Source organism: Falco rusticolus, chromosome 3 (genome assembly GCF_015220075.1).
Source record: "Falco rusticolus isolate bFalRus1 chromosome 3, bFalRus1.pri, whole genome shotgun sequence".
In the NCBI taxonomy this organism is placed as follows: domain Eukaryota; kingdom Metazoa; phylum Chordata; class Aves; order Falconiformes; family Falconidae; genus Falco; species Falco rusticolus.
Window position 1 is genome coordinate 49,680,258 of NC_051189.1, and position 25,728 is coordinate 49,705,985.

Consider the following 25,728-nt stretch of genomic DNA (forward strand, 5'->3'; position numbering starts at 1 on the left):
AGATCAGAAGATGCCCTCAAAGCAAATGCTAACTTTCCTATATTCAATTGCCAAAATGACTTCCAGCTCTAACCTGGAGCAAACTAGATCATCGCCTTTTAAAATCTGCTTATGTGAGGACCTAATCATAAAATGATAGCACATCATACCCACATATAGAGCAAAATTTCTGTTGGGCACTTTTTGCCTTTTGCTAATGGTCATCTGGAGGAATCACAGCCAAAACCATAGTTTCACTAGAGCTGAGCATATCTATCTGAGTGTATCTACAAAAGTTCTGAAGAGACACTTCCCAGAAAGAGCTCTGGTTTTCAACAGGTTACGTCAGTTATAAATTAAAAAGATGCAGTTAAATATTTACTGTCTGAACAGTAGGATTATCAAAAATATGTGCTGTCCAAAAAACAAAATGACAAGGGATGGACTAAGACTCTCCTTTTCCATAGTTTGGTTTAGTAAGCAGGAGTTTTATTCAGAATGTAGGCATGTGTTCCCTCTTGCACCATAAAGAAAAGTCAATAAATAATTTGGTTTTTTACAGGAGCTGCAGTGATATATGAACCCTGACAAATACACAGAAATCTAGATACTTCTGAGGAAACAGGAATTGTATTATCTGTGCGACAGGGATGGTAATGATATTGTTCTACCAGTTTATAAGAAGTTGAAAATCAAATCAAATAAAAAAAACCTACCTGATTGAAGAAATGGTTTAAGAGTAACTAATCAGTATTCATCACAAAATATTACACATAATTTCAAACTTACGATCTGTTTTTTCTGTTTTGGTTTCTTTTTGCACACCAACCATTTGCAGTAAATTTCTATAACGTAACCAGGGCATTAACCAAATATATTTTCTGAAATCTCCCTTGTGATAAAGATATATTATTTTACACTCTGCCAAGATAAAACTTACTTTAAAATAATGCTTTTAATACGTTAGTCATATCTGTACAAACAAGGTTTTCTTCACATAGCTTTCTCTAAAACTTAACATAGACTGTACGTGACCAAAACTATACAAATGCTGCAATTGAAACTGTGGTCTTTTCATAATCCTGTGCAATGCTCAGCACTAACAATTCACAAATCTCATGATCCAGACTTCTCAGAAGCTTTGTGGTAGAACCACATCCCCTGCAACACAGGCACCAGGCATGATGAAATCAAGGATAATGGTGGGTCTTAGCTTTGATATTATACACATACATTTCGTTCTTTCAGTCAGTGAAAAAAAATACTGTCTATTTAATAACACAGTACCACTACTGTGGTTGATAACAGAATGGAAATTGCTATCTACTGATTCTCAACTCAAGTGGAGCAATAGATTTATTGCTGTTGATTAAAAGTTACCATTTACAATGATGATAATGGTTATGATCAAATGATTACTTACTGACATATAAAATGAATCACTGTCATCAGTTCTTTCCTTGTGAAATAGATGTTGATGTGGTACTGTAGATAATATTCACCTGTGCAACTGGTATTAACTGGATCCATTTTGACAGCCTGAGCAAGTGACTAAAGACAAAAGAAATGAGAAGATGCTATCATTTCATATATAGTCCTAATCAATCTAGAAGAAAAACACACCACATAAGAGAACATTTGCACTGCCAGCATCCATGTTATGCTTACTCTCACTATGAAAAAAAAAAAAAGCCATCTGACTTTTATGTGGAAATAAAATACATTTTTCAAGTACTCACCTTTCTTTGGTACCTGAAATTATCTACAAGTCCCATTAAATGCTTGAAGATCTCATTATCATCCACAAATGAGCCACATAGAGTCTTGACCTACACTGTGCTTGTGGAAGCAAAGCTCTGTTCAGGACAAAAGAATGTGATCAGATCCTGCAATATCTATTTCTAGCTCTGACAAATTCTATAAATCCTCAGTAAATAAAAAGCATCAAGCTCTAACAAGTGATTGAGGCTTCATCTCTACATCATTATTAGTTATGTTTTGCTGCTAGTTTTGTAATGCTTTCTGCTTTGCTTCTGTTTTTGTAATGCTCCAGTTGCTTGTATGACTAAAGAATAGTGGGAGCAAAAGAAGCTGAGAGAAGTGCTAGATTAATTTCACATATTTTTCTCGATACAAAAGCAGAGAATAGAGTATGTGAACTCAGCAAAATAATTAGAAATACCTAGAACTAGGTTAGGCAACCCTAAAAATGTTCACCTCAGCTTTGTTCATCTCATTTCCCTTCAGTTAGACTTTCCAGCAGTTTAGCTCCTCCGTACCAGCCAAGAGAGAAGAGCTTATAATTGACTACAAGTGTTCATATTCACTCCTTCACCTTGGAGAAAATGAACTGCTGTCAGCAATTTAAGGTGATTATCAATTCCCTGGGTAAAGTCCTGCAGCCACTAATCATAGGCTGTCCTCACTTGTTAACACAACAGCTGCTGCTAACCTGAGAGAGAGAACTGCTGCCACATGGTATTTGACCAACCCACTTTAAGCCTTTTCAGGACTGCTAGAAAGGTACTGGTGTGCCGTTTGAGAAATAATTGTTTAAAAGAACAGCTTGTTATTATACCTACAGTTTTCTTGTAAGCCACCTTTCGGAAAAGGTGATTCTCCATGTCTGGCAGAGCTTTGGTATTGGAGCTGGGATGTGCATGGAGAGGTTAAGGTTAGGCAAGCTGCCAGAACAAAGTAGTTTTGCTCAGCACTGGCTTCAGCTCTCATACATCTGCTCTATAACTCACCAGAGTGCTACTGTTGTTTTTTAGGACTAGTGCCTGGACAGAGGCAAGTGGGGTATTTAGAAATATTTCTGAGGATCTGGATGCAGGTATTTTTTTGGTTTACCAACAGACCTCTATTTCTGTAGTCTTATCAGGGAGACCCAAGGATACCAAACACCTGATGTTAAAGCATTTTTAAATGAATATTGTTGGAGAGATTCATTTGCCAAAAAAACCCCTATTTTTATTTTTAATATTTTTTATTTTAAAATATATTGAATTATATTTGAAACCTATAACTTTATTATAAAAAGCTGTTTTCTAATTAGCTTATTAAAGAATGTATTCACAAATAAGACCAGTTCAAACCCAGTTGTTTAAGTCTTTAAGCATATTCTTTTGTGCACAATTTTCAATATACAGAATTTCAGGTAATCATAGACAAGATAGTTGTGCATTAGCCACAACAACATATAAAGCAGGGTTAGCTAGTCAGAGATAAACTAAAAGCCAACAAGTAAGAACAAATCCTATGCTCAGATACTCAACTTTATGCAGGTAATTACTGTAATTTTGTCTATATCACAGATACAGTTTTAGATCTTTTCATTCGTCTGAAAGTGTAGTACTTATAATAAATACATAAAATATCATCCAAAGCAAACAAGATTTCTGAGTATGGAAGCAGTGATTCAGATACAGTTCATTGGTCTCATTCATTTTAATTATAGTCCAATCCAAAATTATATGGTTTTTATTACACCATAGTAACTAATTTGCCAGAAGTACAAAAAATGAGCAAAAGTTAGATCAGGGAATCTTACTGCAGAACTGCACAGTTTTCTTACAAAATATGGTTGCAAAAGATTGTTCTAATACTAATTTGTGTGAAAGTGTAAGTTATTTTATGGGTTTGAAATTGATACGAACTGTGATAGTTCTGAAATGGATAGCCTTCTGCGATTTTTAAAGCACTTTCCTTACCCTTGATTGATTTATTTAGGGTTCCTCTCTTGAGTTGTTTAAACTGAAGCACTTAGTCTGTGTCAAATGTTTAATTTGTGTCATAGTTAAATAAGCCTAGAAATTGTGAGCTAATGATGTAATTTGGTCCTACCACCCCTCACTGGAGGCTAGAGGATTTCTACAAACACTGAAGCTCAACAAACAGGGTGGCCCTGGCAGCACCTCAGAAGCACAAGAGGGTCTGTGAAGCAGATATGTTCCCACTGAGTGAACTCCTCTTCCTGTGGTTTCCCTGCTGCACTATTCCAGGTACTAAATGAAATCTGACTCACCCTGTTCTCTGCATTGGCAGCAGGCTCAGCTTGGAAAGGAGTATCTCTTGGCTGCCTTATGGCTCCAAATTCCCTCTATGCCAATTTTCAGCATCTTGCCAAAAGATCATTAGAGTGATTTTTTTTTTTTTTTTTTTTCATTTTGGACTTGTAGGAGAAAAAGGCACAGTCCTAACAATCTTAAGCCACCTAAAAAATCTCACATTTTTTTATAGAAGTGAGGATCTGAAAGCAAGTATTGAAGTCTTAAGAAATCTGTATAAATCTTGGAAATGCATCATTAGCACTGGCCTTTTATATATATACACACATATTTGAGATACGTGGAAGCCTTACAGGTAGGTATTTGCCTGTTCAGCTGTTTCTTCCATGGATCTGCAGTGCTGCAAGGCAAGCAAGCAGAATTAAGCCACATCTGCGCTTGTTCCCATGACCACAATGAAGAGGCCCCAGGCTGCAGCACCTTGTCTGTGTCTCCAGTTTTTCTTAAGTCTGCCACGGGCATGTTCCTGCTTTGTTGAGGATTAAGTTCTTAAGGCCATGAGTACAATCATGCAACATGCAAGCTCTTATATATCCTTTGAAAGACATCTCTGGCTCCTGCCCAGGCTACAGGACCTGTAGACCACTGACCGCTGTCAACTTATAGTGTCTGCACTCTTCTCAATGCATTACAGCAAGCTACAGCTTGTGAGGTTGACAAAGAACAAGAGGCAGCAAAAAGCTCCAGGTATCTCCAGATTCAAGGACAGTAAAACCCACCACCCTGCATGGTTGCTGGAGGCCATTTGACTACTGGCTTTCCTAGGCTGTGCTCTTCAAAAGTGTGCCAGCACCAGCTGAATATCTGCTGGTTTCTGATGCACTAAAACATGGCAGGTGCCACCATGAAACTCAGTTTTGCCAGGTCTCAATAATTCTGGGAATGCATCATCAGCCTCTCCTGGTGATTTACGTTATGTGTTGCTAATTTCTGGGTACAAAAGGTAACCTTACTAGGTCTATCTCAGAAACTGCTCAGTGCTGGAGATGCATCACGCCTCTTTCTGTTTCCCTTTTCCCCATCTAGAAATGTATGGGCATTTCTCCTCGGAAGCTATTTCTGCCAGACTGCTATAGATCCATGGCACGGCAATCTGGTGTTAGTAAATCTGTTGTGGCTGTGGATGTAATGAAAGTCTGCAGGCCACCACCATCTGCTCCTTTTCTGTCTGGTGAAAGTCTGCACCATCCTGGACATTTTTGCTGTATTCAGGGAAAGCAGCACACTCAGCTGTTCTTGGTGGGATGTCACGATGACATTTTTCACTAGCCAGTGTTCTGTGGGCAAGGCTAGTCCCTAATACAATCACATGGGCTGAGAACCCACAGGCAATTCATGCACACAAGGGTGAGCCATGTGCACATCTACTACAGGTTTCAGAATTACTGCACTTTTTTTCTCAAAACCAGAGAACACACTCATACCAACAAAATTGATATCTGTGGTGTGTAGGTGCCCACCTGCATGGTGCAGATAGTTGTCCCCTCTTCTGCCAGAAAACTCCAGTGTCCATGGGGACTTCAGCTACAGAACTAAATCTGAGTGGCAACCGAGGTGCAAGGGAGCCCAATATGTCCTTTCTATGAAAATGCTGTCACGTTCATTGTGATTTCAGTATCTGAGTCTGTGCAATTAGGATAGGGAATTCTTTTCTAGCCTAAGTGGCTGTAGAAGTTAAAATGTTCAGCTAATTCTTCTGCAGGTCCTCAGCAGCTTGATCCTACCTCGTTGGGCAGCTTTATCTGGGAGCAGTTTCTAATTCATGTGTAACTCAATTGGCCCTTCTTGTCATCAGTCTTCAAAAATGTTTTTAATTCAGGAGCCCCAGGCACTTTAAGTCGGGAAGGTCCAGCTGGTGAGTTATTCAGATTTTGTGTGGGAGTGCCTCCAGAGTTTTGTCCTCCAGTGGGTGCTTTCAGTCCACAGTCAGGAGCATTTCACAGACTGTGACATGGAAAATTAGGTTTTGCACTCTGGAGTGCTGCAAGAAATAGGGTTGTGTAAATATAAGCAGATGTCTGCCCAGTGGTGGAGGCCTCCCCCTGTTGTGAAGCTCAGTGCTGATAATGCTGTAATTCAAATAAAATGAGGTAGAAGTCCTTCAGACCAGTGGTTAAGAGGCTGCTGCTGTTCGAGGGTCCATCTTACCGTGATGGGGCACAGCCTGCAGGCCTGTACCGACTTACATAGAAACTCTCTGACATGCAGGGAAGGAGTCCTTTTCCCATATCTAGTGCTCAGCTCAGCGCTTAACATGTCCACTTTGGGCACATATTTGCAACTTGCACATTTCACAAGACAAAGAAAAATGTAATGTGCTCAGTACAATGAATTGCTTTATTAAGGTTTTATTTTCAGGTATTTCTCAGGCTTCCATCTGTTGATCTGCATTACCTTCAATTACCTTGATGTTCCATATGGTGGCCAGACTTTCTACTCAAACATTCTTCACACTCTCCAACTAATGCTTGGAGAATTTTAATTCCACACAGATTTTCACCTGAATTTCAAATAACTTTTTCCTGATTTTTTGCATAGACGCTAAACGATAGTTCTGGGGAATCTTTTAGGTTTGCTAGTAAAGCTTTCAAATTTGAAGATTACCAAAAGGTTCCATAAGATTTTAATCTGAATCAAAAAACAAAAATCAAGACAAAAATTGTAGTTTAAAAATGAGCATTACATACTTTATTATCTTTATTTTTCTTGCTTTCAGGTCTGCATACATTAAAAAAAAAGCAGGTGTACTTGTTTCTGTACAATGTGTTTAATTCCTTAACCAAGTGTTCAGCTGTAACATGTGACAATAACATCTTCTTTTAAGTTGATTGTTGGGGTTTTTTTAATACAGTTTGACAGGTAAGACTATGAAAGCAGTAGTTCATTATTTTATATTTATGAACCAAGCTGAGATTCTATAATATCCTGTCTTGATGAGATCTATTGTTGTACTCTTATTTCCTGCCCCTGTTATTTGACTGTTGCTGGAAATTTTACTCATAGATGCTGATGTGTTGCCTTTGAATACAGTCATGTATTGTTGCCTCTTCTCTTGGTTTGATTTATTTTGGGTCATAAATGGACATCTTAGGGCAGTCATCAGACTTTAATTTGACTGAACAGATCGTAACTGAAAATCACTGTTTTCCTAGAGCGCTGTTGAAAAGCAGCCAGTAATTTCACATTTAGCCATACATTGTTGCCTGTTTATTGCTTCTCTGCAATATGCACTACAATGCTTTTTCTTTTGCTTATGGCACTTCTCGTGTACATTACTATTGATGCTTCATGAGCTACCAGCAACAGGGGGAAAAAAAAGAACATGTGGTACCAGGGAAAACATAGAAATGCAACACTATTACCTGTACACATCAAACATTATGCTAAGTTGCTTTACATGCTATTAAAACTAGAAAGTCCTTTATGGGTGCTATTTTACCATCTTTTCTTCTCAAAGCCTCTGGAGAGCCTCAAATTTGTGAAGCTTTAAACTTTCTATTGCAAGGCTTTTTAATATAGCTGTATATTGGTCTTCTTCTGCTGTTACATTGATCTTAAAAGTATTGGTGACAAGGAATTCACTTGATTTGTAAGACTGGAAAGGTTCTATCTTCTTCTGCTCCTTGTTGCTGTCTTTGCTTTCCATTACCTTTCATTCAGCTCATACAGCCCATACCAATTTGGCTGGAGCTCTTCCTCTCCCGTTTCATAGATTCATCGAGGTTAAGGGCTAGTAAAGAAACTCATCCAAGCTCCTGTAGAACAGAGGCCACAGGATATTTGCCTCCACTGGACCCAATAACATGTGTCTGATTGAAAAGTGTCTTTCAGGAAGCACTTAGTCTGGCTTTGAAGGCAGTGGAAGAGGGAGACTGGCCTTGCCAACCTGCCGGCATTTTCCTGTACTCTCTCTTTTTCATCTTATAGACAATGTCATACAAAATGAGATCTTTCCTTATTTTGACTATTGTTTATTGTTAAGCACATGTAGAATTCTAGTAAAAGTGATGTATAAGAAAGGAGCTGGATCCCCAAAACTTTTTTTTATTATTTTAACAGTTCCATCAATAACAACAGCAGGTGATTTTAATGGAATTTACTTACTTTAAGGAAGCAAAGGATTCTGGCTGAGTTTTGATATGACACAATACGCATGGTCAGCTTTCATGACAAACTTTCAAAGGGCCAGAATCTCTTTACTGTTTTCAAAGAAACACCACCAGAGTGCTCTTCCCTCCATTGTAAGTAAGCCCAGTATCGCTGCAGGCTTTACACGCTGGGGAACATGGGACTGCACCATGCGCTCCTCTGCTGGGCTGTGTAGGACTCCAGGGAAACAGAAAGGAGCTTGGATTGCGCATTTTTTTCTCTAACTGTAATGCCCAGCACAGCAAGGCACCTTTTGTGCCATTTGATTCATCTCAGAAAGGATATGGGTGAACTGAGAGAACGCTTCTGTGTGGCAATCACTCTGTACTGCTGAAACTCCAAGTGAGCCTCTATATGGGAAGTTTAAAACTTGTACCATCCTTACGAAGGTTTTGAGCCTTAAAAAATAGATCCTTTGAATTTAATCCTTTGTACCTACCTGGTACAGTTTCTGATACTGTGAGTTAAAAAGCAAGACTTTGCTGTAGTCCTCAAAAGTCAAAATCCCTTACTAGGTCTACTCTATAGCAGCTGATGCTTCTCATACTCTTCCGTGCAACTACTTATGCACCATTTTCTGGTAAACATATTTTTTTTTGTTGCAGATGCAGGGGAAAATTCTAGTGTTTTCTAGCACATTCAAAGGAAAATGTTTTTATAGCATTTTTTTGTTGTTGTTATTCTGTGTGCATCTCATTCTGAAAAAAGCCCTGCAATGCAGTGTCACATGTCAAAATCCATGAACTTCTAGATCTGCTAAATTAATTCAAAATTCTATAAAGAATGAAAAAAAAAAAAAAAGTATATGACCCTCTGCCACAAGCAGATAGATCTTCAGAGAAATGCATTTGTGGCCATGCCCTGCTTTGAAACAATCATGGTATGCTGTTGGGATGTAATTTTCGCTACTCATGCTTGTAAGTCAAGAAAGCAAGGTAAAAAGCATGGCAATAATAGCAGCTAGGTACAGTAACCATGCTGAGCCTCTTTAGGGAAGTAACTTTCAAAGATACATGTGGAACAAAATACCCGTTGATAGCACGTTGAAGTATCTTTTGGAAGTCTAGTAATAGCATTCATTTTCTGTAGTTTGGCCTGTAGTTCATGTTTGCTCAGACTGCAATCCCTTCTGCAGTTGCCTTATGTTATATGGGGTGGCTGAAAAGCACATGACACAATAACAAGAAAATCTGTTTGGAAGGTGGACTGACAAACTGGGTACGTCAAAAGGTCCCACTGCTAACATATCATATCGCAGCCATATAAAGCTGCCTCCTGTATGGTCAGCCAAATCTACATTTTAAATTGCTTATAGCTTCCTGTGGAAAATACTTTTATTTGGAGCAAAACTTCAAACGCTGGTTCTGTTGTATCAAGAACCGCTGCTGTCAGTTACTGGCGTTAATTCAGAGAGAGAGTGAACTAGTGAGGAAGTTCCAAAATATCGCTTCATCTTCCAAAAATGTGTTCAAAACAACATCATGTACTTTCCAGCTGTAACCTCTCCTGCCTCTCTTCCCAGCACCAAGCGAGGGAGATATAGAGGACTGCTGGAAGAACCAGAGCAAACATGCACTACAGCACCTGATAACAAAGCATGCCAAGCTACATACTGTGCTGGTAAAAGTCCACTGATATTCTGAGAAATAGGAAACAACAGTAACTTTAACCTGAAAATCTCTGTTTTTTGAAGGTAAACAAAGTTTTAGTATCGGCCCAGCCTTCTGTGAATAATCTATACTTAGTACTCTTTAAGGAAAACTTGGCTTGACTTAAACACAGCCTCAAGTGAATATCAAACTAATAATGAGTGCACCTTCCATAAGCGATTGTAAATTTATGTATAATTCATTTGCAGTGAATTCCCCTACCCCTTAGGCTAAGCACGAGCTGGGCAGGCAGGCTCAGACCTGCCCCAAGCTTGGCTTTGCAAGGTGGGCAGGAGAAAAGGTCTTCCCATGCTGTAAGACCCACTCAGGACTAAAGGTCTGTCTCGGCAGGAGTCAGCCCAGAGCGTAAGGCCAGCTCAGTGCCTGATCAAATAGTCGTCCATACCGGCACAGACTTCCAGTTCAGAGTCATGCACGAGTTGGTGCTTATGCTGTGGGACAGGGAGACAGTTTTCAATTCCTATGCTGCTGATGCTCATGCGGAGTGGAGAGCTCATCTGGTCCCTCTGCTGACACTTTCTGCACTCCAGGCGAGTTCTGACCATCTCTCTACATTCCCATAGTTAAATCTCGTGGATATTGTTCAAGTGTGGTAATTTAGGCTGACCAGCGCAGTGACATCAAGCCCTAAAAGTAGACTGTCCTGTTTCTGCTGAGCCACATTTAGGAGGAGCCCAGCAACAGGAATAAACGGGTTCATCCTATTTTACATTCTAGCCAAGGTATTCAGCTGCCTTGATATGAAATAGCTCAAAAGTAAATTTCCTTCATTGAGATGTAACACTGTAGTTGTCTTCAAAAGATCTGTGTCAGCAGCTTCTTGTTTCAAGACTTCATATTAAAAAGCATTATGAATGCTATTTTATGCCTGTATGTTCAAGCCAAGCATTTTATGGTATTTAAAAATTAATACGAATTGAAAAGCCTTTGATAGTGCAAAGCTCAGCATTCTGAATTTCCTTTTTTGCTCCTTTATATGTGCTGCCAAAATATTTGTTAACCAGCTGCAACCTTTACCCTAGTTTCACTGGGTACTAAAATAGTCTGTTGTGCTGTAGATGTGTTTCTCTGCTTTTAATTTGCTGTTCACGTATACTTTAACATGTAGTAACCAACAGCCATTTGTGGGGCAAAGGTAACCCATGGAATACAGCAAGAACAGCAGGAGGGAAATGTTGAAAGATTGAACCTATGTACAAGCAACATCCTCTGACATTTAGGCAAACCTGAGTTCAAATTTCTGAACGGAACACTCATGATCATGAATCACATCTAAAGCATTTTCTGTCCAATCTCTTCTTTATTCCCTATAAAATCTATATTCTGATTTAATGTGTAAGCAAGGAATTTTGGTGTGTATTAAGCTAAAATGCTTCAGGACCTCCACGCAGGTATGAGAAAATGAATGATTCTGATTTTACCTTCCTTAATGCAGCCTGGAACAGTTTAAATCCACCTGAAAATAGACAACACAAGCTAGAGTAGTTCTCTTAGTATGTATTAATAATAAGAAACAGGCCAAATGCTAATTCAACTAAAATCCCGCTGATCAGGCAAACTGAAAAAAGGACTTCAGGGCATAGTCCTGTAACTGTAATTTGCAATATGCAGCACCTTTTGTCTAAGGGTTTTATAAATATTAAAACCCAGAATGTAATCAGTCATTGTAGACTTGACTGAAAGGAGTATTTACCCTCAAACAGACAGCCAAGGTCACAGCCACAATTTCAGGTTTCGGGACTGTTCCGTGATTCAACTACCATGTCCCAAAAGACTGATGAGAAAAGGAGCCATTGCAGACTGGACAAGGTTGCCCAAAGGTAACAATAATAGGCTGCATCAGGCTGCAGAGTAAATGATCTGCACCATCCTGATTAGCCTGCAGACTGGAAGGCATTGAGCATCAATGTATTCCAGATTTCTAATTACATTGTGTCTCATGCAAGGCTCTTTATCTTGATGGCTGAAAGCCATATTTTAGGCTTTTTTCTCTATTTCAGGCTTTTTAATCTATTTTTCATAGAAAAGCAGGATGGGATATATCTCGAAAACATATTGCTTTATGTTTGTGTATGTTCTGGGATTCTTAGCAACATCAAGAATCCCAAACCTCCGTGGATATTAATGGCTTAACCGTGTCTGTTGATATTGAATTTACATGTGAGAAAGAAGACATCTCTGCTTCTAGAAGCACTGGGAGAGTTTTGTCCTTATTTTCTATTGTATGGAAACTCTCATGTCCATTATCCCTATGTGCATGTGTAAATCTTTTAAAAATACAATATTATAGAAGCGATTTTTCTCTTAATTTACTCTCTCTGTATGTATTCCTACACAGACATTCCACCTTAAAACTAAATGCTGAAAAGTTACACACACACATATATATATAACTTCATTATTCATAAATAAAAATGACATTTTAAAAAATCCACCGTAAGACTGAAATCAGCAAGTTGCCAGAGGAAAACAAAATACTCTGCAGAAAGTGAAAAAAACCCGCCCTTCTTCCCCAGCCTTATGCCCAGATGTCAAAGGAAAGAAAGATGTGTTTCAGGCAAGCTTTCATCAGAAATGTTTTTCTTAGTCATACACATGCCAATCTTCTATATTCACATAATATACATGTTTTGAGGGGGAAAAATACCCACTCTTTGACTGATAGAAGAATATAATTTGTGAAGTTTCTAATGGTTATGTTTAAAGCACCCAGGTGGACTTCTGCAGACAGGAGGTACGTTCTGGTGTCTGTTGCATATCAACACTGAGTTGTTTTCAGGCTTGTTCAAGAACAGCAGTGCAGAATCCATAGTCCAAACACACTATGCAATTAAGTGTTATCTCCATTTTCTTCAATTCCATTAAGAAGCTCTCAAATCCTGCTGCAAATCATTAGTCTTATTTTCATTATCATGTCATGTACTCACAGAATTAATGTATGCATAGAAATGAAGGAAATAATGTAAGGGTTTGAAAGAAATAACCATGTACATGTGCATCTCTCACAGTTCTGCCTAGCTTGTCATGTGATTTTTATTTTGTTCAGTTGGTGGGGATAAGTATTCTTTGGTGGAATAATATGTTCGCTATTTTAACATGGACACAAGTGTAAAAGCTGGAAAATTCATTGCTGGGACCAAAACTCCTGACTCAACCATCAGGCAGTTGTCTCTTGTTCTTAAAATTGTCTTGTGTCAGTCCATAGTTTTATGAATCATATATGCTATAAAAAATGAACTACATTTAAAGAAGGTATTAAACCTAAGTTGGGGTAGTTTTGTAATTTTCCAGTTTACCTTTGATATTAAGGAAGGGTGAACTCTATCTAGTTTCAATAACAAGTGAAAGCTATTGAATTCTTCCCTACTTTGAAGAAACTGAGGTCTGTTAGAAATATAGTGAAAAAAATAGAAAGGAGGAAAGAAAATATCAGGTGAAAGACAAATATGTTTGAACTAAATTCTGCTTTTACCTATGTCTGCATAGGCAAATCAGTGTGCTAGGGTGTGTCATGTTCCAGTTCCTCCGTACTTTACATAAAGACTGCCCCACACTGAATGTCAAGCAAGCTACATCACACAAAAGTACTTCTAGGGCTAACGTATGGGAGTGATATTTTGGAGAAGTAAGGGAATGCGTGAGATTAAAGGACATTATCTTGCCTGCACTGAGACCCTCAAACATCCTGCTCCTGATGGTCCTGTCCTGCATGAGCCCACTCATGCATTGACTCACCAACCAATGGTACCTCATATACAAGATCCAGAGCTTCTCCTCAGGAGTCAAGGCTAGTAGCCTTACCTCGGTGCAAGTCTCGGCAGCTAACGAGCCCCTCTAGGCACCAGATTGTCTCCATATGCAGCCTTGTGCTGTGCCTCTTCCATGCCAGGTTGTAGCTGGGCTCCTGCCACATCACCCAAGGCATGTGGTGGCCTGACTCTCACAGTGTTACCCAGCGCACAGAGCTTCATAAATGGGTTAGGAGAATAGGGAGAGGTCTTTTAATTAGCTAACCTGCCACTCCTCCATGCATAATGTTCAGTGTGTGCCTCCTGCAAGGGCTTTTCTTGTGGAGCAGCTTGTGCCCTACTGTGTCTGTGTCCTGGCTTGACTCACAGTACCCTCCCTAGACAGGCAGTCCTTTAGTACAAAAAAAAGACAGTTCTAGAGGGGTATTATTTAGCTCTGATTGCTTTCTGAGCTGGCTAACAGATTAGCAGGCTTAATAACCGTGTCCTGCTAACATGATTCATCACACAGCTCATGAACACCTGGTCTGCGGCCAGGGCAGGGTGAGCACAGGGTACGTGTGTGCGCATGTTGTGTAGCCGTAGCCAAAAACACGCACAGGGAAAGGTGGCAGGAAGTTCCTAGCAAGATTTAAATTAACACTTTAGCTTTCTGTTTTGTAACTCATAAAGATAGGTAACTCATTACATGAGTTTAATTATGAAATAGGCCCACAAAATTTGCTAAAATTGGGAAAAGAGTATGGCCAGTATCACAGTCTCCATATGTAAAGCACTCTCCTGAGAGTGTTCTGCTCTTGTGTGATATATGCTTGCCGCAAAGAGAAAGGGAATAAACCTTTTTTTCTCTATCAAGCAATGGCAGGGAAAGAAGCCGGAGCTTATACTGCAGCAAGAGATAAACTCTCTAATGGCCAGATCATTGAGTAATGGAGTAGACCGCCCAGGGAGCTATAGTGTCTCCCTCACTAGGTTTTTTTTTTTTCAGCAGGACATAACACAGCCGTCTGTCAGGGATGATTTATATATAGTTTGTCCTGCCTTGGAGCAGGGGATAGACTAACTGACCTTCTCGGATCCCTTCCAGACCTGTTTTCTGTTATTCCCCATATTAAGACACTTCTGTAGTTGTGAGGGATGTTTTTACATACTGTATTTCCTTTGTATTCTGGGGGCATTATCCTTAACTCTTATAATTTATCTTTTTTCCTCAAACCAATACCATTTCATTAAGTGTAATGATAATTTAATGCACATTTCTTCATCCCATATATACAGCATTCTCATTCATCTGCAGTACTGGAACATAGTCACCCTTAGCTTTCCTTTTAATCTACAGTTCAAAACTCTGCCAGAGTCCAGGGTCAGGACCCTGCCCTATTCTGCCAAAACAGCAAAGGTGAAGGACAGAGCTGATCAACTAACAGAGGTGATTGTTTGCGTGTTGTTAATTGAAGTTGGAAATGAAAGCCAAGCTGAAATGTAAGAAAAAGCTGTGGCACATCAAATGGGAAAAAGGCAAGCCATTAAATGTTTTCTGTGATGACTGGGTGATGCACTGACCTGTGGTGGACTGCAGCATCTTTGGCAATGGTGAAAAAAAGACCATTTTTCTTGTCCACAGCAGTGTAGGACTGAACCCAGTGATTCAGCTGGTTATCTTAAATCATTTATTCCAACTGCACACTGAGATAGGCAAAGGCAGACAATTTCAAGCAAGTAATTTCTAAAGTTCTCCAAGATACCTTGAAAGCAAAAGTAAAATCTGTTTAATACACAGTGCCATAGGCAACACCTCCAGTTCATTACCAGTCTCTGAGTCTTATCGTCTTCAAAGATGTTCAGGGTATTTTAAATGGTAATTATCAATTTCTGTTGACCGTTTAATAATCCTGACTCAGCTTTTCTCTGTTGTTCACAACTTACCTTGTGTTAGACATTTAATTCTCTTTTATGTTATGCAGTTCACTCTCAGGACACCTCACACAAGAAAAACCAGTAAGAATCAGATTTTGCATGCTATTCAGGTGCTGTGTTGTAAACAGGATATCGTGGCAGATTCTTGTTGCCATTGAGATAGTTCTAACACATTGACAAATTAATTGATGACACTACCGTGGTGTTTTCTGCTCAAAAACTCTTGTCACTGCCATGAACATAAGCCAGTTCCAGCTGTTTTCTTTTAAAGCATGTAGATGATCTGTGAGCTATTTATAGAAAAACAACGCTAGGAATATTATGTTAAGAGTAACTGTGACCCAGTAACACTAACTACTTATGAAACACCCATTGCAGATCTCCATAATATTTATGTAAAAACTAAAATAGGTATGTATGAATAAGTATATGCATGCTTAGAGTTTAGGAGAGTCTTTATCATCATTTTGTTCTTGAAAATACAGGAAAGAGGGCAGAGTTGCACTGATTGGTGTGTAATGACTCATAGCACTGAGTTAACTTCAGTCCATACCAAAATGCTATTGCTTTACCTTTTTCCCCATGATCTTGTCTGATTGGAATGAGACCTTTTGATTATGGAGCAAACATTTTCTGGTCTTTGAAATACAGGGGAGCTTCTGAAGTCAGGAACAATTTTTCCCATCTTTCTCCCACTGCAGACCAAAGAAAATTAGAGCCAGGTCATGTTTATTATTGCTTGTTGTTGCTCCTTCTCCTGCCTAAGTTTGTATCAGAACATGTATTGTCCTTAAAGGCTAATAACACTTGATGTCAAGTGGGAGGAAAAAGAGCCTATTTCATATGCATGACCCGATAAAGAGGGCATGTCATTTAAGGTGAGCTGGCACCTGCAAGTAGAGCTAGTGTGAGATCACTGGCTGCATTTATACTTATCATTAAAATAGAACAGGGTCTGTTTTCTGGGAAAGAGCGTGGCATGTTTTCTAACTGTGTGGATATACTATCTTCTTTCCAGAGCAGGTTGCTTCATTTATGCTGACCTGTGGATAGAAACCCTGGTCTACACCAACCCCAGCACCACATCCAGGAATTGTGTGGGAGAGACTAGTTGCCCTGGACTGAAGCTATGCCAGGAAGCATGCTAACAATTAAATTAATTTTTTTATTTAGTTCAACAACGTGCTATAATTACGTGACAATTCTTAAGCTGGTTTCCTTGCCCTGTGTCATTAACTTGAGTAGCTGTACAGTCAGTTTGTACACAAAACAGAAGTGCTAGAAGGGATACAAAATTTTGTATTGACAGCATGTAAAGAAGGGGCTCTATCTGTCACAGTAACAGCAGCAGCCCTGCTGCTACCATTTTCTTTCATTGGAAGTGCTCCCTCTGGATCCATATCAACACCATGGAAGGACGTACACCTAAGGGACAGAACCAAGCCTAACAGGATTTACAGGCATACAGGAGTTTCAAACCTGTATGAAAATAAAATAAATAAATAAATAAAAACTCACAAACTTTTTCAGTCTGCAATATCTGGTGTGAGCTATACCTCTCCATTTACTTGTCCTTGTATAAACAAAAAGGAAGACACAGGCATGCTCCAAGGACCCACCATTTACAGCCTGGCAATTTACTTAAAAGTTGCTGTGGGTGAATGTCTGATCTTCAGGCAAGTACCACAGTTCATTTTCTCGACTGGACCAGAGTGTATATTATTTGAATTTCAACAGATACTTTCCGATTTCTTTCCTGATATTTTAACAAAATTAAATGTTGCTGACTATTTTTATTACTATAAGGGATCTTGGATAATAATCCAATTTATAAAGATTTGTATTTGATTTACTAGTTCAAAACAAGAAATCAATACAGTTTATCAACAGATGAATTAATGGCTTCATATTACATACTTTGTATATCTACTTAACAGATAAAGGCTTTGATCTCCTACTGTACCCATGTGGGGAATCTGAGGCTGTGGGTCTTCTAAAAGGCAGGTTGCTGGCCTCTGAAGTACCAGCCCACACGTATTTTAAAATTGCCATAAATTTTAAAAATGCCAAAAAAATGAATAAAGGCTTTCTTGCATGGCACAGTTCTTCCTTTTCTTGTCCCCATTCTGCCTCACCCAGAATTTTACCAAACACTGCCCATTTCTCTTTCAGACAGAGGCAGTGTAGCAGCACACCTCCAGGGTGGCAGGGCCTTCACCAGCAGATACATGACAGTAAAGGGTTTGCTGGCCCCACAGTTGTTCTTCACTGCCGTCATTAGTCCCTGTAAGGTCACTCTGTAATGCTTCAGAGTTTGCTCTCTGTGTTTATAACGCTTAGTATAATTAAATAATAATAGTAATATTCTGTGCAATCTGCATCATACTGCTGGTTCTGATCTTACAGCCTTTTCTCATGGGAATTGCAGGCTGAAATTTGCCAAGAGTTTGCATTTGCTTTTATTTACATACTGCCACTAATGTTAAGATTTCCCACACTTCAACATTTAAGAAAAAAAGCCCTGAACTACATTCCCCTCTCATTTGATCGCTTTGGATCTCCAGAACGTCTTTCCCTTTCAATTTCTATCAAACTTTTTGACAAAACCAAAGTAATTGGGGTACAAAAATAATGTAAGCAATGGAATAATTTTTTGTTATTTCAATCTGATACTTATACCGTAGTCATCAGTTTTGAAATTAAGGTTATTAGCCTCCAAAGCATACATATTCAACACAATGTGGCAATGTAGTTGCACCCTTATTAGCATTAATGAAATGCTCATCACTAACTCCCTTATCTTAAAGCTGAATACCTTATGCTTTTTTGTGTTTCTCTGTTTTTATTTCATTTCCCAATAGTCATAATACATGTTATAAACACTAGCAGAGCTTTGGGAACCGGCTGATTCACCTGCTCAGTTCTGAAGGTGCAGAGATTCCTCACCAGGGCTGCACGGAGAAAACCCAGTCAGGAATAGAAAGGACAGGAAAAAGAAAAAAAAAACCAAACAGGTCCCCAGGTATATGGGACAGTTATTTGTCCCTTATGCTCTTTCAACAAAAAACAAATAATCTAAATCACCTTGAAAAGATTAAGGCTGACAAAGAGCAGTTGTTCTTTTTATGGTGAACCAGCCTCAACACAAAAAAAAGTTATGAAAAAAGTGAGCCTTGGGAGCAGAAAAGATACCATGATACAGATATTAAGCTTGATGGCAGATGTATGCTGCAGTGAATTCTATCCCAGAGGGATTCTGTTTGCATGGATCACTTATATGCTGTATTAGTTTGCAATTGTTCTGATGTTTTAAAGACAGTTTGTTTTGATTATATTTAGGTTTAAAGTTTCTTTTTTTATTAAACAAAAAAATGTAATAAACAAAGACAGCAGCTAGTACTGACCCCTGCATGCTGAAATACTAGAGCTTTTCACAGTGCTGACTTATGCAATATGAGACTGAAATTAAGAAATAACAAACAGAACTGTTTAAATGTTTATTTTTACAGCACAGCTGTCTATTGCAAAATGTTCTTTGGTCAAAACCACAATGTTCATTTTGAGTATGTTTCTAGTGGGAAATTATTAGACTTATTCAAACTCAAAACACAGTGTTTAGTATTGTTTTCTCTCTAAATTTCCATCCAAAATCTTAAATTCCATGCCATAAATGGGAATTTCAAGTTAGCGTCATTACAGCAGGCATTACCAGAATTAAGCATTTGGACATAACTAGGGAGAAGAAGGCATTTTAGCATGATCATTTAGATGTTTCAAAATCAAAATTCTTGGGAAAATGTATCTCCTGAGAGAAACTTAAAGTTTTATTATTTAGGATGAAAACATTGCAGAATGTCAGAACTTTCCACAGGGTAAAAATTGGATTTTCAGCCAGCTCGGCAGCCCCTCGTTGTCCTCTGGAGCACAAGTGCCCCGGAGCCCTCACCCTCCAGCAGGAAGCCTCGAGAGAGACAAGCAGGACTCTCATTAGCTAACACTGCTACAACACTACTTTAATTACAGTTTTTAAGAGAGGAAGAGACTGTACACCTCAGGAGCAGTACAGCTTGCTTGGAAATACATATACAGAGTCAAAACTTCTTAAGAAAAAAAAGATTAAAAGTAGTAGAAAAAAGCACAAAACATTCTTCTTCATTGAACAGCTAAATGGCTTATGCTACACACCTTTATAAAGAAGGTAAAATCCTGTCCTGGGTATTTATGACCAAGCTCTCTTTGAACTCATCTGACATTTGCCAAAGCGTAAAATCTTTTCCCTTATTTCAATTCAATATCTGTCTTGATTCTGTATCATAGGCAATTCATCGTTTTTACACTGCTACTAAACTTACAAACAAGTTAAAAAATTATTCCAAATCAGAAAATATCATACAAGCTTGAAAGAAAGAAATAAATCGAAGACTGATTTAAAAGCGTAGATCAACCTATCGACTCCCACTTCCACCTCTGAATCCTGAGGACAATCTTCCATTATCTCAGCTTTTGGTTCTCCTTATTTCCAAGTGAGGGAAATGAAACGTTGTCTGGTCTCATTTATTTAAATAATATCTGGACCTCCAAGCTAGGAAATGGATTTTCACGCTTTTCTAGTTACCTGAGATGTGCCGATAACCTTAGACTCTAGTTCCATTTACATACTGTTATGGTACACTTAGCAAAAGTTAGCAGTTGTCTTTTAGTAAAATGGCATTTCCAGTTCTCGGCTCCTGAAACAGGAAACAATAATAAATTAAGGAGTTCACACACACACAGAGTCCTCAACAACCACAGAACTAAAACAAAAACAAGCAGTGTTGCAGGTTGGGATGGGTCCCTGAAGGTTCTATATCCTATCATACTTAAACACGGTACAGGGTCTCTAGTTTCTCTGAGTGCATAGCCTTGGACAAGAGGACCTGTGCCACCCATCATGACTCCAGGTGAAGCTGTGCAGCTTCCTCACTGTAGTTAGGACCTCAGAGCATGCTGCACCAGGCAGGGACCTTCAGTAACCCTGCAGGGTTTTGAAATCTTCTGGGTTTCCTTTGGAAAGCAGGGGCATTTTGAAATAAAGTACGATTTAATGTCAGTAGAAAGAAAGAAGTGCTGCAAAAGCAAAGGAATTTGCAATACAGCAAGGACATCTACATGCATGTCTGTTTGAAGCAAGGCTTCGGAAATCATTCCTTCTATCATTCAATACCAGCTCCGGGGATAAAAATGGGGTTATTGGTTTTTACACAGGCAATCTTGTTCTTACCTTCCTTCTGCTTACAAGCTGCCGTGCTTGCTTACCCTGGTTCTTTGATTTTTCCTGTCTTTTCCTCTAGAAAAATCTGTGGTTTATCAAATTGTCGCCAAAATGGCATGCTTTCTTAAGTATTCTTCTAGACAAATGCAGTGTGTTTTGTTCTTGATTAGAGGTACACAGATCTATGTTACACTTTAAAAAAATATAGGCGTATTTTTAAGTGTTCATACTGCTACTGCTATGGTTTGGGCCCAGTTTGTTTAGGTACCTTGGGCTGTGCAGAGGTGACGTGTAAGAAGTATACTTAAAAGTACAAAGCACTGATTTACTGGCCAATGCACACAAACTGTCTAGGATTTCACTGCTAGCCTAGTCATTAGTGTGTTCCCGACCCTAATAAGATACTCAAAGAGACTTTGCTGGTAAGGAGAGGATCAGTCAGCAGGGGAAGAGGTGGCCTCCACCTCTGCTGCTGAGCTTCTGTCATCCACTAGTTCCATCAATACCAACACACCAATGGCACTGACAGCTGGACAAATCCTCATCACCCTCTTCTTCCCTGTAAGATTTTTCATGCTGTCAGGCCAGTACTTTCCTTCTTGAATTGTTGAGCTTCTCATGATCCATGTCTCAAAAATTCTTATTTTGAAGACTTGACAGACTCCGTCTCAGCTTTGTTTCAACTTAGCAACTTTCTCAGCAGCCTGACCCAAGGCTGTGCAGCCAAGACATAGCAGAGGTGGGCCATGGATATTTGAAACATCGACAGCTGGAGGTCTCTCCCCGAGTTTGTTACAGAGAGGGCTACAGACAGAGGAGGTTATATCGAGAATCACCACCACAGTGCAAATCTAGGTACACTTGTCATCTTCTCTGCCTCTAGAAATAGTAAAAGGTGACTACTACTGATGCAAAAAAAGGCTCTACCATACTTATGAACTGCATTTTTTGTCATATCAACCAGGATCCTCTCTGACACCTGTGTTATGACTGATGTATCTATATCAAATCAGGCTCCACAGCCATTAGTTAACTCATAACCCATAAAATTATACGTTTTGATTAAAAAGTGATGGCCGTCATCATTTGGCTAATGACAGAGTCTTCTAATTTCATTCCTGCAATAGAATAATGATGAGCAATTTAATGCTTTTGAATACACACAGCAATAGCAGGGGCATATATTTATTGTACTCATTATCATCTAGGAAACCTAATCAACTCCTCCTATATGAGCTAAGTACAAAAGTTTATAATGTCATTACTAAACAACATTGAAATGGGTATGATGGATGTAAGGGCATAAGGACATCCAACCTGACCTCATCTGGCCTCATGCCCAGAAAGCTGAGAACGGTGAGTGATACCCAGATGTCATTGTGGTCAAAAGTTGTCATGCTAAGGAAATAACTGCTTCCTCTTGTCACAGATTTTCATACAGATCACCTGCCTTCTTGTCTTGCTGAACCTGCACTGCCCTATGTCCCTGTCATGCTGAGAAACAGGAAGATGCTCATCCACCTCCAATTATGCTTTTAGGACACACTCTACTTTTTTTTTACTGAGTGCCTTTTGGGGCGTCTTGGGTAAAGTGCTTTCTGTTACTGAAAGGAACTAGCCAAACACAAAATAAAAAGAGTGAACAAGTGCTAAAACAGTTGCTTTGAGAAAAATGAGACTTGGGCTTCCTGTGATGGGTGGTTCACACAAAGCATATTTGGGGCTTCCCTGGACAAAAGACATGCTGGGAAAATGCTGACAGATTTCCACTTCACATACCCTTGAAACACACACAACTAGTTCTTCCAGTCTCCCACATGAAAAAATAGCATTAATTTAGAGTGAATTATCAGGGGACCAAAGTTGCAGCTTGAAAGAGGTATCATATCAAACTGAGAGAGAAAATGCATCACAGAGTGGAAGATTAGAGGAATGCAAGAAACCTCATATTTCCTGTTCTGGATTCTTCTATAATATGATCCTAAAAATTTAACCAAATTATATCTGCATTGTCAAATAAGTTGTGTATGAAAATCTTCCCTCATAAATACAAACTAGGTAAGATGTTCACTTGCATATCCTTTTCTGCAGATCAGATTTATTGACCACTTGTTCTTGAAAGGAACAATTTGTGGCCTTTGAATAGCACTTTAATTTTGAGAAAATGTAGAATGCTACCCATTATATACCAGTAAAGGCAAAAATAACTCCATGTATTAGTGTTGAGTCACAGCCTTTGACATCAAGAAGGCTCATCTGGTAAGTTTACATCCTTAACTCCATCCTGGAATAAGATGTCTTTTTGAGATAGCGCAACATTTTGCATCATGTCTCCAGATCAGCCACTACATTTGTGGTTCTAACATGTGCCATATTTATGGTTTTGTCAAGAATTCAGAATGTTTCTTTTATATGAAAAGATGTCATACACACATTAAAAAAAAAAATCTTTTACTGAAATGAAGGTAGAAAGGAAATTGTAATCTCCTCAGTCAAAAAGCAAAGAGGGATGAAGTCTAGGAAATAATATATACTCTTTGCTCCATTTGCATAGAGACTAAAGGACATGATATACCCTACTCAGTTTCTGTGCCAATTTAATTTAAACTGAAGGATCATAAAAATATGCTGATAATTAGAAATTTTGGAAAGAATCTGATCTGGCTAAATCTAATCTCCAAACATTTCAACTTCAGTACCACTCTGTTGATTCCATTAAGTTACCTCTGATTTACATAGCACAGGATAATTGATGTCTTCTATTAAATGGAGTGTTTTATTTTTAATGAAGAGAGGCTGCTTGCTGCTTGAAGATTACAACCAGATTTATCCCCCATGCTATTCCACTGAAGTGAGCAGATAAAATAGGATAGAGCATGACCATCCTATACCTTTGTAAAACTGATATTATTTTTAAAAAGTGAAGCTAATAGCAGTCTTCTTGGACTAGTTTTATTTTAACAAATTGTATTTTTTCTCCATCATATTTTGTGCATTGCCTGTCTTCTTAAATTGTATATTTTGGTGTCAGATATAGTTGGTTATAAAGCAGGTATCACAAAGCATCCCTTTACAGAGGGTCCTATAGACTGCTTGGACATTGAGAAAAGTAACTAATGAATATATGGAACAGAGCCACAGGCAGTACTAGATAATGTGGGAAAATTAGTGTTTAAATGTTCCTTCCCATTTCTGTTCATGTACATTCCCCTGTTCTGTTTGTTTCTGTTCATCTCACATTCATCTCTTGTGTTTTTTCTTACCATTTCTCCTGAGACACCACAAGCAGTCACACACATGTGGCAACTAAAAGGAACCAGCAACAGTATTTTCCTCATCAACTAAACAGAATTTAGAGCTGTTTTTCAGATAAGAAAGGGTAATGGGTGTGATGCACTACCATGGTATTCACTGTATTTTGTGTTCTAATTATCACAAGCCCTGGGACATGTTTGGCATGGAATAAAGACTGAGGGAGAAAAAAAAAAAAACAACACAAAACCACACAGAAAGTGTTGACGAAAGCCTGTATTATTTTCAGGATAGTATAGCTTTATCTATTAAGACAGGCCTCATGCCACCAGACCTGACTATTCATTGGCTGTGTATTTAAATGGGAAGAAAGAGAAATCAGCATCAAAGTAACATACTGTCAAGTCACCAAAAATTTTGCACCTTCTTACAAGACTGCAGGAAAAAAGAACAGTGTACAAACATGCCTGTGATGTTTACATTACCACAGTGTAACCACAGTGTATATAGCTACATATTTGTAATTATTGTTTTGGTACCATACCTATAAACCCTCACAAATCCATTTGTTCAGGGGCAAAGGCCATTTGTGAAGCAGAATTTTATACTATATTACAGCAAATTCATGTTATATTGTCAGAAGTTTCAGGCTTGTTCTCAATGTTGATTTCTCTTAAATGGAGTTTAGATTGAAAACTACTGTTCTCCAGCTGCAAGAAATGTAACAGCACCTGAGTGACTGCTTGGCTATACCAGCATAACCAAGAGCATAATTTGTTCACTCTATCTGTAATTTACAGGTTTCAATTCACACTCAAAATGCTAAACTTCAGTTAGGACTCTGCCAAGATCTCACCTTTTGGAAAGAATAAGTGATAAGGGCTCTTCAGAATCAACATAAGGCACAGAAAAATTTCATTTCCTGAAAAACTCTGTGTCTTGACTCCTCTGATCCCTAGGGTTCACATCATTACAGCAAAAGCTGTGCTCTCTCTGATGTGTCTGTGGGAAAAAAGGGTATGTAATCAAAATTTCACTGTTCAACAAAGTTTCTTTTATTGAAGAAAAAAAAAAACCAAAAGCTCTACTTATTCCTAAAATTAAAAAGTTGATCTGTGTAAGCTGATACTTACCTATCATCTCACCCTGTCCTGAAATTTTCTCCCAAATCTGCTGTTTCAGAAAGAAAATCAGGTACTGATATCCCTTTCCTGCAGATATCATTATCAAGCAAGAAATCTGTCTTATCTCCTCATCTCTAGCAGATGCCAAATTTCCTATAGCTTTGTGGGGACCTCCAAGGCCTATGTATCTCTGCTAGAAATGCCCGTGGAACTGGAGAAGCCATCACTGTTACCAGACTATAACACAGAAAATAAGCCATGTTTTCCATCAAAGCTGTCAACAGAGATGAAGAAACATAAATGTCCTATCAGGAAGTCATGACAGAATTGTGTTCCTAAAAGAAAACCATGATCATTTTAGTTGAGCTCAGGAGAGCTCTTTCAGAAGTGATTTTCTCCACTTGGCAAACTATTCTTGAATGGCATGAACTTGTTTCCTTTAGATAAAACCAAGCCAAAAGTGTTGCTTTGCAAGTAAACCTAAAATTTGCTGCTGTTTATGGGTATTCAGTCTATGGGATGAGTCTAGAAGGACTCCACAAACATGAAAAGTGTATATTGCTATTC

At 38.7% G+C, this 25,728-nt stretch overlaps 1 long non-coding RNA gene across 2 annotated transcripts in view; it reads right to left on the bottom strand.

Annotated features, from left to right (window-relative positions):
* The window catches only part of LOC119145087, a 29,826-nt gene extending 11,036 nt beyond the window's left edge, over positions 1-18,790 (bottom strand). Inside the window, exons 1-3 of one of the 2 annotated variants that reach the window (XR_005103291.1) lie at positions 18,448-18,790; positions 1,719-1,835; positions 1,403-1,530 (exon numbers count right to left, since the gene is read on the bottom strand). This is a non-coding gene — a long non-coding RNA (uncharacterized LOC119145087). Of the gene's footprint in view, positions 1-1,402; positions 1,531-1,718; positions 1,836-2,196; positions 2,350-18,447 lie in introns of those variants that run through there. The other variant, XR_005103292.1, reaches the window with a different exon arrangement.
* Between the last annotated feature and the right edge of the window lie 6,938 nt (positions 18,791-25,728).